The 13,076-nt window shown below is 36.9% G+C and overlaps 1 protein-coding gene and 1 long non-coding RNA gene across 2 annotated transcripts in view; one reads left to right on the top strand and one right to left on the bottom strand.

The window, feature by feature from the left end:
* SCG2 (secretogranin II) overlaps positions 1-6,683 on the bottom strand; it is a 92,436-nt gene extending 85,753 nt beyond the window's left edge. Inside the window, exon 1 of the mRNA XM_082395849.1 lies at positions 140-6,683. The gene's annotated coding sequence lies outside the window, so the exon portion shown is untranslated. The remainder of the gene's footprint in view (positions 1-139) is intronic.
* Positions 1-13,076, top strand: part of LOC309630536 — a 51,376-nt gene that overhangs the window by 15,824 nt on the left and 22,476 nt on the right. The window lies entirely within an intron of this gene.

Here is a 13,076-nt window from a genome sequence, read left to right as displayed (position 1 = left end):
TCATGCTGATCCCTCTACCAATTATACCTTTTTCCTAACCATTGTCTGTCAAAACATCCATGCGTATTAGTGTGCTAGGACTGATGTAACAAAGTGTCACAAACTGGGTGGCTGAAAGACCAGAAATTTATTGTCTCACGATTCTGGAAGCTAGAAGTCTAAGATCAAAGTGTTGGCAGGGTTTGTTCCTCCTGATGACTGTGAGGGAGAATCTGGTCCATGCCTCTCCCCAGCTTCTGGTGGTGTTCTGGTCATTTCTGGCACGCCTTGCCTTGTAGATGAATCATCCCGATCCCTGCCTTCATGTTCCCATTACATTCTCCGGGTGTGTCAGTGTCCAAATCTCCCCTTTTTATCACGACACCAATCAAAGTGGTTTTGAGACCCACCCCACTCTAGTTTGACTTCATCTTAACTTATTACATCTGCAACCACCCTATTTCCAAATAAGTTTACATTTTGAGGTACCAAGGCTAAGGGCTTTAACATAGGAATTTGGGGGAATACAATTCAACCCATAACACAATGGCTCAATTCTTACATCAAAAACTACCACTTCATTTAAAAATGCTCCCCCCTCAAAAAAAAAAATCCCCAAATTCCAAGGCAAGTTGTAAGTTCCTCTCCTCTGAATTTACAAGGTTGATTCACATTGAATGACTTTCAAATGTCTTATGGTACATCATAGACTTCTGTGTTTCCTAGTTGTTCACCATGTATGTTTTTCTCCTGAAGGTAAGATTGATGTCTTGTTGATCTTCATTTTCTCTTCATGAATAATGCCTTATCCGTGTTTGCAGTATAGAATTTTAATCTCCTCTTCATTCTCGTGTAGTCACTTTTTCATTCCTCTTTTTCTACCAAGAAGCCACACTCCAGAGGGTGTTCATTCCCTGGCAACATACATCACCACAGAGCTGAGCTGGTGACATACATGAAGTAACCACATTCCTTAACATTTTAACTGATGTTTTAGAAGCTTTACCATAGAAGCACAGACATTTCTCATAAATAAAGCCACTTGGTCCAGAACACCAGGCTAGTGTCTTACACGGGTAATTATACACATGTTTAAATTCTTGCTCTACTAGCAGAATGCCACTAGACTTACCATAAAGAATTGACGTATTTAACCTGCTAAACCTGCAGCTGAAGACAAGAGCCTCTTCAGATTCCAAGGAGCCTGTGTTGTGTGGCTTTTTCTAGTTAACACTAGTAGCATCTCAGACAACTAGGGGGTTTATAGGTAAGGATTGCAGAGGATGCCAGAGACTACTACTTCTAATGTTATTTCCTTTCCCTGAAAAAAATACACATTTAATCACAGCATCTACATAAATATTAATAAGTTTATGTTCATGCACGTGATGTAATACCTTAAAAGCAGCATTTAAATGCCTGCACCTAAAGCTAGTATTTAAAAGACAAGAAAGACTGATCTATTTGAGATTCCTTACCTTTTACTCTTTATTTCTTGCATATCTGTTGTTATTTAGCTTATCTAAAGTTAAAACAGGCTGGTTTTACTCTCTCCGCTTTACCCATTCCTTTCACAGATTTCCAAGAGCCAGCATGGAGAGGATGGGATGTCTTCCTGCTACCCCATCTGTCCCTGGCTTCACTCTTTGTACAATCAGGAGAATCTTAAATATAAGTCAGTGATTCTTATCCCTGACTGCATATTAGAATCACCTTGGGAGATGTAAGTGATTCTGATCTCTCAACCCCAAATTTTCTGATTTAATTAGTTGTGAAAAGGGTCCATGCACAAGCATTGCTTTGATATTTTTGAAGAGCTTCCCAGTGATTCTAACATTCAGCTAGTTTAAGAACCGCTGAATTAACTTTAGCCTGTATCTCAAAACCATTGTTTCTGAATGTGTGATTCACAGACTTCCTGCATCAGAGTCGTCTGGGAAGATTATTAAAAAGGTAAATTTCCAGGTCTTATCCCAAACCTGCTGAGTCAGAATCCGTGAGACTGAGGCCCAGAAATCTGCTTTCAACAAGTTTTAAATGATTCGGAAAACTCGAAAATGACTGTTCTAAGACAGTAGTTTCCCAATTTCTTTTGCAGGGGCTTGTTTTTGGTCAATTTTTGTCACTCAAAGGCAAGACCTAGGACATGCCATGATACACACTGTTGGTTGGCTGACCCAGTAGCCAATTTTAGCCTGGTTCTCCCACTTGCTTTCCAATGTAGATGCCAGAAAAGCTGAATATTCACTTTTGTAGGATCTCTCTCAGCTACTACAAATATGATGTCACTATGACCCAGTTTGGCAAATAACTCACAAGGGGAGACCTGCTAGTGTGACTGGGAAACTCTTGCTTCTTTATAAGAAGGACTTGTGCAAGCTACATCCTCCTGGCTTCACCTCTTCCCTGTTCTTTCTGCACCTTTGAAACTGGATGCTATGCCATCTTGTGACCACGGAGGAGCAAGAGAAAAGACAAAAGACCAGCACACTATGGCTGAAGAAGTAAAACAATGGAACGACGCTGGCTGGTTGATATCATTAAGAAGTCCACAAATGATTTCAGCATTCCTAACTGATAAAGGACTTTCCTCCATAATCCATTCCACAGAAGAACCACATTCAAAGAAGTATGACACATTAGAAGTCTCAATTTTTATTCCTTTTCAAGCATTTAATATTGTCCAAGAATTAGTCTACAAAGCCTAATATATAAACCCTTGTACCCCAGTCTCCACTTCTACTTCCACCCTGTCTAATCTTGGAGGTCTTTCATTCTACTGCCCCCCACCTCAAAAACAGAACTATCTTACCCAAGTCATCTTGCTTCACCTTGAGGTCCCTTGAGTCTTTCATCCCTCCTCACAATGCTCTGTCCTCTCTCGGGGGACAGAGTACATTCACCGGTTATTTCCTTACTCACCTAAGAGAATGGGAGGAGCAAGAAGAATTCAAGAAGGGTACAGAGAGTGCAGAAGCTGTGGACACTTCATTTTAATGATTTCTAACCCCTCACACAAAGAAACCTAAAATGTAAAAACGGCACAGGCTTAGAAGTTTTAAAACTGAAGACACACACCAGTCAGAATGGCAATCATCAAAAACTCTACAAACAATAAAAACCCAGCTCCACTCAATGACTAGCAAGCTACAGTGCTGTACACCCTATGCCAAACAACTACCAAGACAGGAACACAACCCCACCCATTAGCAGAGAGGCTGCCTAAAATAATAATAAGGTCGCAGACACCCCAAAACACACCACTGGACATGATCCTGTGCACCAGAAAGACAAGATCCAGCCTCATCCACCAGAACACAGGCATCAGTCCCCTCCACCAGGAAGCTACACAACCCACTGAACCAACCTTACCAACTGGGAGCAGACACCAAAAACATTGGGAACTACAAACCTGCAGCTTGCAAAAAGCAGACCTCAAACACAGTAAGTTAAGCAAAATGAGAAGACAGACAAATACACAGCAAATGAAGGAGCAAGGTAAAAATCCACCAGACCAAACAAATGAAGAGGAAATAGGCAGTATACCTGAAAAAGAATTCAGAGTAATGATAGTAAAGATGATCCAAAATCTTGGAAATAGAATGGAGAAAATACAAGAAACGTTTAACAAGGACCTAGAAGAACTAAAGAACAAATAGAGATGAACAACACAATAAATGAAATTTAAAATTCTCTAGAAGGAATCAATAGCAGAATCACTGAGGCAGAAGCACAGATAAGTGACCTGGAAGATAAAATAGTAGAAATAACTACCACAGAGCACAATAAAGAAAAAAGAATGAAAAGAATTGAGGACAATCTCAGAAACCTCTGGGACAACATTAAACGCACCAACATTTGAATCATAGGGGTCCCAGAAGAAGAGGAGAAAAAAAAACGGGCTGAGAAGATATTTGAAGAGATTATAGTTGAAAACTTATGTAATATGGGTAAGGAAATAGTCAATCAAGTCCATGAAGCACAGAAAGTCCCATAGAGGATAAATCCAAGGAGAAACATACCAAGACATATATTAATCAAACTATCAAAAATTAAATATGAAGAAAAAATATTAAAAGCAGCAAGTGAAAAACAACAAATAACATACAAGCAAATCCCCATAAAGTTAACAGGTGATCTTTAAGCAGAAATTCTGCAAGACAGAAGAGAGTGGCACGACATATTTAAAGTGATAAAAGGAAAAAAACTAAAACCAAGATTACTCTACCCAGCAAGGATCTCATTCAGATTAGACCAAGAAATTAAAAGCTTTACAGACAAGCAAAAGCTGAAAGAATTCAGTACCACCAAACCAGCTTTACAACAAATGCTAAAGGACCTTCTCTAGGCAGGAAACACAAGAGAAGGAAAAGAATTACAATAACAAACCCAAAACAATTCAGAAAATGGTAATTGGAACATACATATCGATAATTACCTTAAGTGTGAATGGATTAAATGCTCCAACCAAAAGACATAGACTGGCTGAATGGATACAAAAACAAGACCTGTATATATGCTGTCTACAAGAGACCCACTTCAGACCTAGGGACACTACAGACTGAAAGTGAGGGGATGGAAAAAGATATTCCATGCAAATGGAAGTCAAAGGAAAGCTGTAGTAGCAATCCTCATATCAGACAAAATAGACTTTAAAATAAAGACTATTACAAGAGACAAAGAAGGACACTACATAATGATCAAAGGATCAATCAGAGAAGAAGATATAACAATTGTAAATATTTATGCACCCAACATAGGAGCACCTCAATACATAAGGCAAATGCTAACAGCCATAAAAGGGGAAACTGACAGTAACACAATCATAGTAGGGGACTTTAACACCCCACTTTCATGAATGGGCAGATCATCCAAAATGAAAATAAATAAGAAAAAACAACCTTTAAATGATACATTAAACAAGATGGACTTAATTGATATTTATAGGACATTCCATCCAAAAGCAACAGAATGCACTTTCTTCTCAAGTGCTCATGGAACATTCTCCAGGATAGATCATATCTTGGGTCACAAATCAAGCCTTCATAAATTTAAGAAAATTGAAATCATATCAAGTATCTTTTCTGAGCACAATGCTGTGAGACTAGATATCAATTACAGGAAAAAAATCTGTAAAAAATACAAACACATGGAGGCTAAAAAATACACTACTAAATAACCAAGAGATCACTGAAGAAATCAAAGAGGAAATCAAAAAATTCCTAGAAACAAATAACAATGAAAACACGACAACCCAAGAGCTATGGGATGCAGCAAAAGCAGTTCTAAGAGGGAAGTTTATAGCAATAAAATCCTACCTCAAGAAACAAGAAACATCTCAATTAAACAACCTAACTTTACACTTAAAGCAATTAGAGAAAGAAGAACAAAAAACCCCAAAGTTGGCAGAAGGAAAGAAATCATAAAGATAGGATCAGAAATAAATGAAAAAGAAATGAAGGAAACGATAGCAAAAAACAGGAAAACAAAAGCTGGTTCTTTGAGAAGTTAAACAAAATTGATAAACCATTAGCCAGACTCATCAAGAAAAAAAGGGAGAAGACTCAAATCAATAGAATTAGAAATGAAAAAGGAGAAGTAACAACTGACACTGCAGAAATACAAAGGACCATGAGAGATTACTACAAGAAACTATATGTCAATAAAATGGACAACCTGGAAGAAATGGACAAATACTTAGAAAAGCACAACCTTCTGAGACTGAACCAGGAAGAAATAGAATATATAAACAGACCAATCACAAACACTGAAATTGAAACTGTGATTAAAACTCTTCCAACAAACAAAAATCCAGGACCAGATGGCTTCAAAGGAGAATTCTATCAAACATTTAGAGAAGAGCTAACACCTATACTTCTCAAACTCTTCCAAAATACAGCTGATGGAGGAACACTCCAAAACTCATTCTATGAGGCCACCATCACCCTGATACCAAAACCAGACAAAGATGTCACAAAAAAAGAAAACTACAGACCAATATCACTGATGAACATAGATGCAAATATCCTCAACAAAATACTAGCAAACAGAATCCAACAGTCCATTCAAAGGATCATACACCGTGATGAAGTGGGGTTTATCCCAGGAATGCAAGGATCCTTCAATATACACAAATGAATCAACGTGATAAATCATATTAACGAACTGAAAGACAAAAACCATATGATCATCTCAATAGATGTAGAAAAAAGCTTTCGACAAAATTCAACACCCATTTATAATAAAAACCCTCCAGAAAGTAGGCATAGATGGAACTTACCTCAACATAGTAAAGGTCATATATGACAAACCCACAGCAAACATCGTTCTCAATGGTGAAAAACTGAAACCATTTTCACTAAGATCAGGAACAAGACAAGGTTGCCCACTCTCACCACTATTATTCAACATAGTGTTGGGAGTTGTAGTCACAGCAAACAGAGAAGAAAAAGAAATAAAAGGAATACAAATCGGAAAAGAAGAAGTAAAGCTGTCACTGTTTGCAGATGACATGATGCTATACATAGAGAATCCTAAAGATGCTACTAGAAAACTACTAGAGCTAATCAATGAATTTGGTAAAGTAGCAGGATACAAAACTAATGCACAGAAATCTCTTGCATTCCTATACACTAATGATGAAAAATCTGAAAGCGAAATTAAGGAAACACTCTCATTTACCATTGCAACAAAAAGAACAAAATACCTAGGAATAAACTTACCTAAGGAGACAAAAGACCTGTATGCAGAAAATTATAAGGCACTGATGAAAGAAATTAAAGATGATACAAATTGATGGAGAGATATACCATGTTCTTGGATTGGAAGAATCAACATTGTGAAAATGACTATACTACCCAAAGCAATCTACAGATTCAGTGCAATCCCTATCAAACTACCACTGGCATTTTTCACAGAACAAGAACAAAAAATTTCACAATTTGTATGGAAACACAAAAGACCCTGAATAGCCAAAGCAATCTTGAGAAAGAAAAACGGAGCTGGAGGAATCAGTCTCCCTGACTTCAGACTATACTACAAAGCTACAGTAATCAAGACAGTATGGTACTGGCACACAAAAAAAAATATAAATCAATGGAACAGGATAGAGAGCCCAGAGATAAACCCACGCACATTTGGTCAACTTATTTTTTGGTAAAGGAAGCAATAATATACAATGGAGAAAAGACAGCCTCTTCAATAAGTGGTGCTGGGAAAACTGGACAGCTACATGTCAAAGAATGAAATTAGAATACTCCCTAACACCATACACAAAAATAAACTCAAAATGGATTAAAGACCTAAATGTAAGGCCAGACAGTATAAAACTCTTAGAGGAAAACGTAGGCAGAACCCTCTATGACATAAATCACAGCAAGATCCTTTTTGACCCACTTACTAGAGAAATGGAAATAAAAACAAAAATAAACAAATGGGACCCAATGAAACTTAAAATATTTTGCACAGCAAAGGAAACCATAAACAAGATGAAAAGACAATCCTCAGAATGGCAGAAAATATTTGCAAACAAAGCAACTGACAAAGGATTAATCTCCAAAATTTACAAGCAGCTCATGCAGCTTAACATCAAAAAAACAAACAACCCAATCCAAAAATGGGCAGAAGACCTAAATAGACATTTCTCCAAAGAAGATAGACTGATTTCCAAGAAACACATGAAAGGATGCTCAACATCACTAATCATTAGAGAAATGCAAATCAAAACTACAATGAGGTATCACCTCACACAAGTCGGAATGGCCATCATCAAAAAATCTACAAACAATAAATGCTGGAGAGGGTGTGGAGAAAAGGGAAACCTCTTGCACTGTTGGTGGGAATGTAAATTGATACAACCACTATGGAGAACAGTATGAAGGCTCCTTAAAAAACTAAAAATAGAACTACCATACCACCCAGCAATCCCACTACTGGGCATATACCCTGAGAAAACCATAATTCAAAAGGACTCATGAACCACAATGTTCATTGCAGCTCTATTTACAATAGCCAGGACATGGAAGCAACCTAAGTGTCCATCAACAGATGAATGGATAAAGAAGATGTGGCACATATATAAAATGGAATATTACTCAGCCATGAAAAGAAATGAAATTGAGTTATTTGTAGTGAGGTGGATGGACCTAGAGACTGTCATACAGAGTGAAGTTAAGTCAGAAAGAGAAAATCAAATTCCGTATGCTAACACATATATATGGAATGTAAAAAAAAAAATTGGTTCTGAAGAACCTAGGGGCAGGACAGGAATAGAGACACAGACGTAGAGAATGGACTTGAGGACATGGGGAGGGGGAAGGGTAAACTGGGACAAAGTGAGAGAATGGCATGGACATATATACACTACCAAATGTAAAATAGATAGCTAGTGGGAAGCAGCTGCATAGCACAAGGAGATCTGCTCGGTGCTTTGTGTCCACCTAGAGTGGTGGAATAGGGAGGGTGGGAGGAAGACACAAGAGGGAGGAGATATGGGGATATATGTATATGTATAGCTGATTTACTTGGTTATACAGCAGAAACTAACACACCATTTTAAAGCAATTATACTCCAATAAAGATGTTAAAAATAAATAAATAAATAAAAATTTTAAAAAGGGTACTAAATGCAGAGTATAATTTCCATAGGTAAAATATGTCATTAGTACCAGTTATTAGTTCATCTATTTTAGTAAAATGATTCTCCTTAGAAACTGATTTTCCTTCGTTAAACATGCTGAACCCAAATAAAATTGAGGGCTTGTAATTACCAGGAGAAGGAAAGATCAACTGCATTGATACTGTTCCATAGGCTGTCCTTTTCATTTCTTCCTTGTGAATCATATGAACTTTAGTGAGATCTCACACCCATGTTTTTCATTAAGGAACAGGTAATGCATTTAGCTTTCTTTTTATGACTCAGTCTAGAGAACACTATGATCTGGCCCCTGGGGTTTCGAAATAAACAAACTACTTTCTCATCAATATTGAGATAACCTCAGAGAAGCTGAGAGATAGGTTTTACTCAGCATAGGAAAAAACCAGTACATTTTACAAATACATTATATATATATATATACACATACATATACAGCACGGTGATAGAAGTTGTCTGCCAAGATGTGTGACACAACACCCACCTGGGCTTGCAGGTCAGGAGGGTAATTTTCTCTGACACAGCAGCTTCCAGGGTCAACTCTGAGAGGGAGGCTAAGGACTGATTTATCACCTGCATTGGGAGTACTGATTCCCACTGCTCTCCTGATTCAGGCAGTAAATCACCTATACGTTTTGTACCCACATTATCATCTGAGGCACAATTTGATTCTAACTACAAGGTGAGCAATACTCGGGACTCGGTGGGGCTGAGGGGCCGGGATCTGTCTCCTTCACTGGTGGGGCAACATATGTATAGACCCCCATCCCCATAACCATCTATATACCTTCCCTTTATTCCACAGTCTTGCTTTTCCTAAAATATTCTCAACATAGCCTTCCCTGTTGAGTTAACACATTACTCTTTTTTTAAATAGCTTTATTGAGGTACAATTGATATACAAAAAACTGTATATATTTAATGTATACAACCTGATGAGTTTAGACATATGCATATACGTGTGAGACCATCACTACGATTAAGGTAATAAACATATCCCTCACCTTCAAAAGACTCCTCCTGCCCCTGTGTGGTTTTTTCTTTGTTGTTATTGTGTGTGTGTGTGTGTGTGTGGTAAATACACTTAACATGAGATCTACTCTCTTAACAAAAGTTTTAAGTGCACAATACAGTGTTGTTAACTTTAGACAACATATTATTATAAAAATATTGTTGAAAAGTAGCTATATTTGCAGAGTGTGCTCAAGGAGAAAGACTGTTTATCCTGCTCTTCCCCTAGCAGTGCTTCTTCTTGTCATTAACAGATTTTAAATGGTCACTAAATCATGTCATCACTGTCCTAAAGAAAGAGAAACTATAGGATGTATTCTTTAAAATGACTTTGTATGGACTCTTGGAACAAACTGAGATCTAAGCTATATGGACCCAAAGTCTTATCCTTTCCCAGAGGCTATTTCTTACCTCTAAATGACATTCATTCAGATGAAGAAGGCAGGGTTTTTTGTTCATTACAAACAAGTACAAATACTGTTAGAAAATATGTCCCAATCTATTCTTAGCACCTTTTGAAGTCTCTCAATTTCATAAAATCTAGCACACATTGTTTCTACTCTTTCCTTGTCATTCAACCAAATTTTCTCTAAGGTCTCCTTCTCTCCAACACAGGAAATGGAGATTGACTCAGTCTGCACACACATACCAAACTAATGTCTTTATCATCCTGACTACAATACAAGAACGAATTCAAGTCATCTACGTCTCAGACTCCTGCCTCTGTGTTTTGAATCCAGCCACCTTGTCCTCTTAGGAATGGCTTTATTATCCCATCTCAACAACTAGCCCTTCTTACTGGTAGAGGAGCATTAAGATGTGACGGGGGAGGAAATTATTGTTTTGGTGCAGAAGCTAAATCCAGGAAAGAGAGGGATAATTGTCAGGTAACTTGAGGTAGGTAACAATTGAAAGGGAGTGGATTTTTGACTCAGTTGTAAAACTTGACCTCAAATATGGGAAAATTTCACATCAGTTCCAAGCACAAAGTTAGTTTACTTGGATTGTGTTAGAGGCAGAAAAGGGGATGTGAAAGTTAGAGAAAGTTTAAAGGAGGACAAGTATGTAAGAAAGGAAAATGAGGAGAAAGAGCCTGAACCATTCAGTTAATGTTTAATGATAACTCATGGTGCTGCCCATGAGTCACTTAATATATTGTTGAAAGAAAATGAAGATGCATTTAGATACCTCCCTACCTAGTTAAAAAGAACATAAGGTACTTTGGAGTTCATCATGAGACATCTTGCGTGGATATGATGAACAAAGATGAGTTATGACTCAGTGACTAACTAGAGGAAATGAGTCATAAGATGGAGTATGTAGCTGTTTGAGCTTCTGCACCAAAATCAGCCAATATGACATTCAGTTTGTAAACTTACTGAACACTATTACTATTGCTAATATATTCATTTATCAACATAACATGCATTTCTTGATCCTGTAACTTGAGATCCAACTTTATAATGAAGTTTTCTCTCAAGAGCCAAGAGATTTTTATTTTCTTTTGTTTTTTTTTTCCAAGTAAACATCTGCATTGATCATGGAATTTATTCAAATTACAGGAAACTCATAAATACAATGAAATAATCTATGCTCTCTTCCTGTGGGGCATAAAAATTCATATGTATTAAAAAGAAGCCAATCATGGCAGCTATGTCACAGCCGCATCATAAAATATACAACCTCAGGGTCTAGAAAATGATTCATAATTTATCCAATGAAATACAAAATACCAAATTTTTCATGTTAAAGGAAAAGATGGTCTTAAATTTCTGTTGCATTTGGTTCTCTTATATTCATCCAAACACTTGGATTCATATTCATAATGAATAAACATCTCTTTTTAAAGCAAAGTGAGACCCTGAAGATAGAACATATTTTCTTTCTTCCAGCTTTATTGAAGTATAATTGACAAATAGGATTGTACATAAAGTGTACAACTTGAGGAATTGATAAATATGTATTATGTATCGATAGCCATAATCAAGTTAACACAAACACCCCCACACAAATCTATGCTGTGTGTGTGTGTGTGTGTGTGTGTGTGTGTGTGTGTGTGTGTATGGTGAGAATGTTTAAGATCTACTCTCTTAGCATATTTCAAGTATACAGTACAATATTATTAACAATAGTAACCATGCTGTACATTAGATCTCCAGAACTTATTCATAACTGGAAGTCTGTACCCTTTAACCAACATCTCCCCACTTCCCCTCCCTCACCTCTGACAACCACCGTTCTACTCTGCTTTATGAGCTTGACCTTTTTTTAAGATTCCATATATGAATGTGATCATATAGTATTTGTCTTTCTCTGTCTGGTTTATTTCACTTATAATGTCCTCCAGGTTTATACATTTTGTCACAAATGGCAGATTTGTTTTTTTTCTGGCTAAATAATATTTCATTGTATATATTATACCACATTTTCTTTATCCATTCATCTGTCAAGACAATGAGGTTATTTCCATATCTTGGTTATGTATAATGCTGCAACGAACACAGAAGTGCATGTTTTCTTCAGATATAAACTCAGAAGTGAGTTTGCTGGATCTTATGGTTGTTATATTTTTTATCTTTTGAGGAACTTCTGTACTGTTTTCCATTATTGTTGCACCAGTTTACATTCCCACCAACAGTGCACAAGGGTTCCCTTTTCTCCACGTCCTCGACAACACTTGCTTATTTCTTGGTTTTTTGACAACAGCCATCCTAACAGGTGTGAGGTGATATTTCATTGTGGTTTTGATTTGTATTTCCCTAACGATTAGTGATGTTGAGCACATTGTTATGTATGTGTTGGCCATTTTTATGTCTTCTTTTGAGAAATGTCTATTCAGGTTATTTGCCAATTTGGATTACTTGGGGTTTTTGTTTGTTTGTTTGTTTTGCTATTGAGTTTGAGCGCCTTATACATTTTAGATATTAACCCCTTAACAGATGTATGGTTTGCAAATATTCTCTCCTATTCTATAGGTTGTCTTTAAATTTTGTTGATTGTTTCCTTTGCTGTGCAGAAGCTTTTAAGTTTGATATAGTCTCACTTTATTTTTGCTTTTGCTGCCTATGTCAAGGATATTTATCCCTATGTTTTCTTCTGGGATTTTTATGGTTTCAGTCTTACATTTAAGTCTTTAATTCATTATGAGTTAATTTTTGTGAGTGGTATAAGACAGGGGTCCAGTTTCATTCTTCAGCATATGGCTGTCCAGTTTTCCTAACACCATTTATTGCAGAGACTGTCCTTTTCCCATTGTGTGTTCTTGGAGCTCTTGTCAAAGATTAGTTGACCATGTATGGGGTTTTATTTCCAGGCTCTCTATTCTGTTCCATTGACCTATGTGTCTGTTTTTAATCCTGGTACCATACTGTTTTAATTACTATAGCTTTGTAATATAGTTTGAAATCAGGAAGTGTGATGCCTCCAGCTTTGT

Source organism: Balaenoptera borealis, assembly GCF_965194805.1.
Source record: "Balaenoptera borealis genome assembly, chromosome: 6".
In the NCBI taxonomy this organism is placed as follows: Eukaryota; Metazoa; Chordata; class Mammalia; order Artiodactyla; family Balaenopteridae; genus Balaenoptera; species Balaenoptera borealis.
The sequence above is the reverse complement of the archived record's forward strand: the minus strand, read 5'-3'. Positions and strand labels throughout refer to the sequence as shown.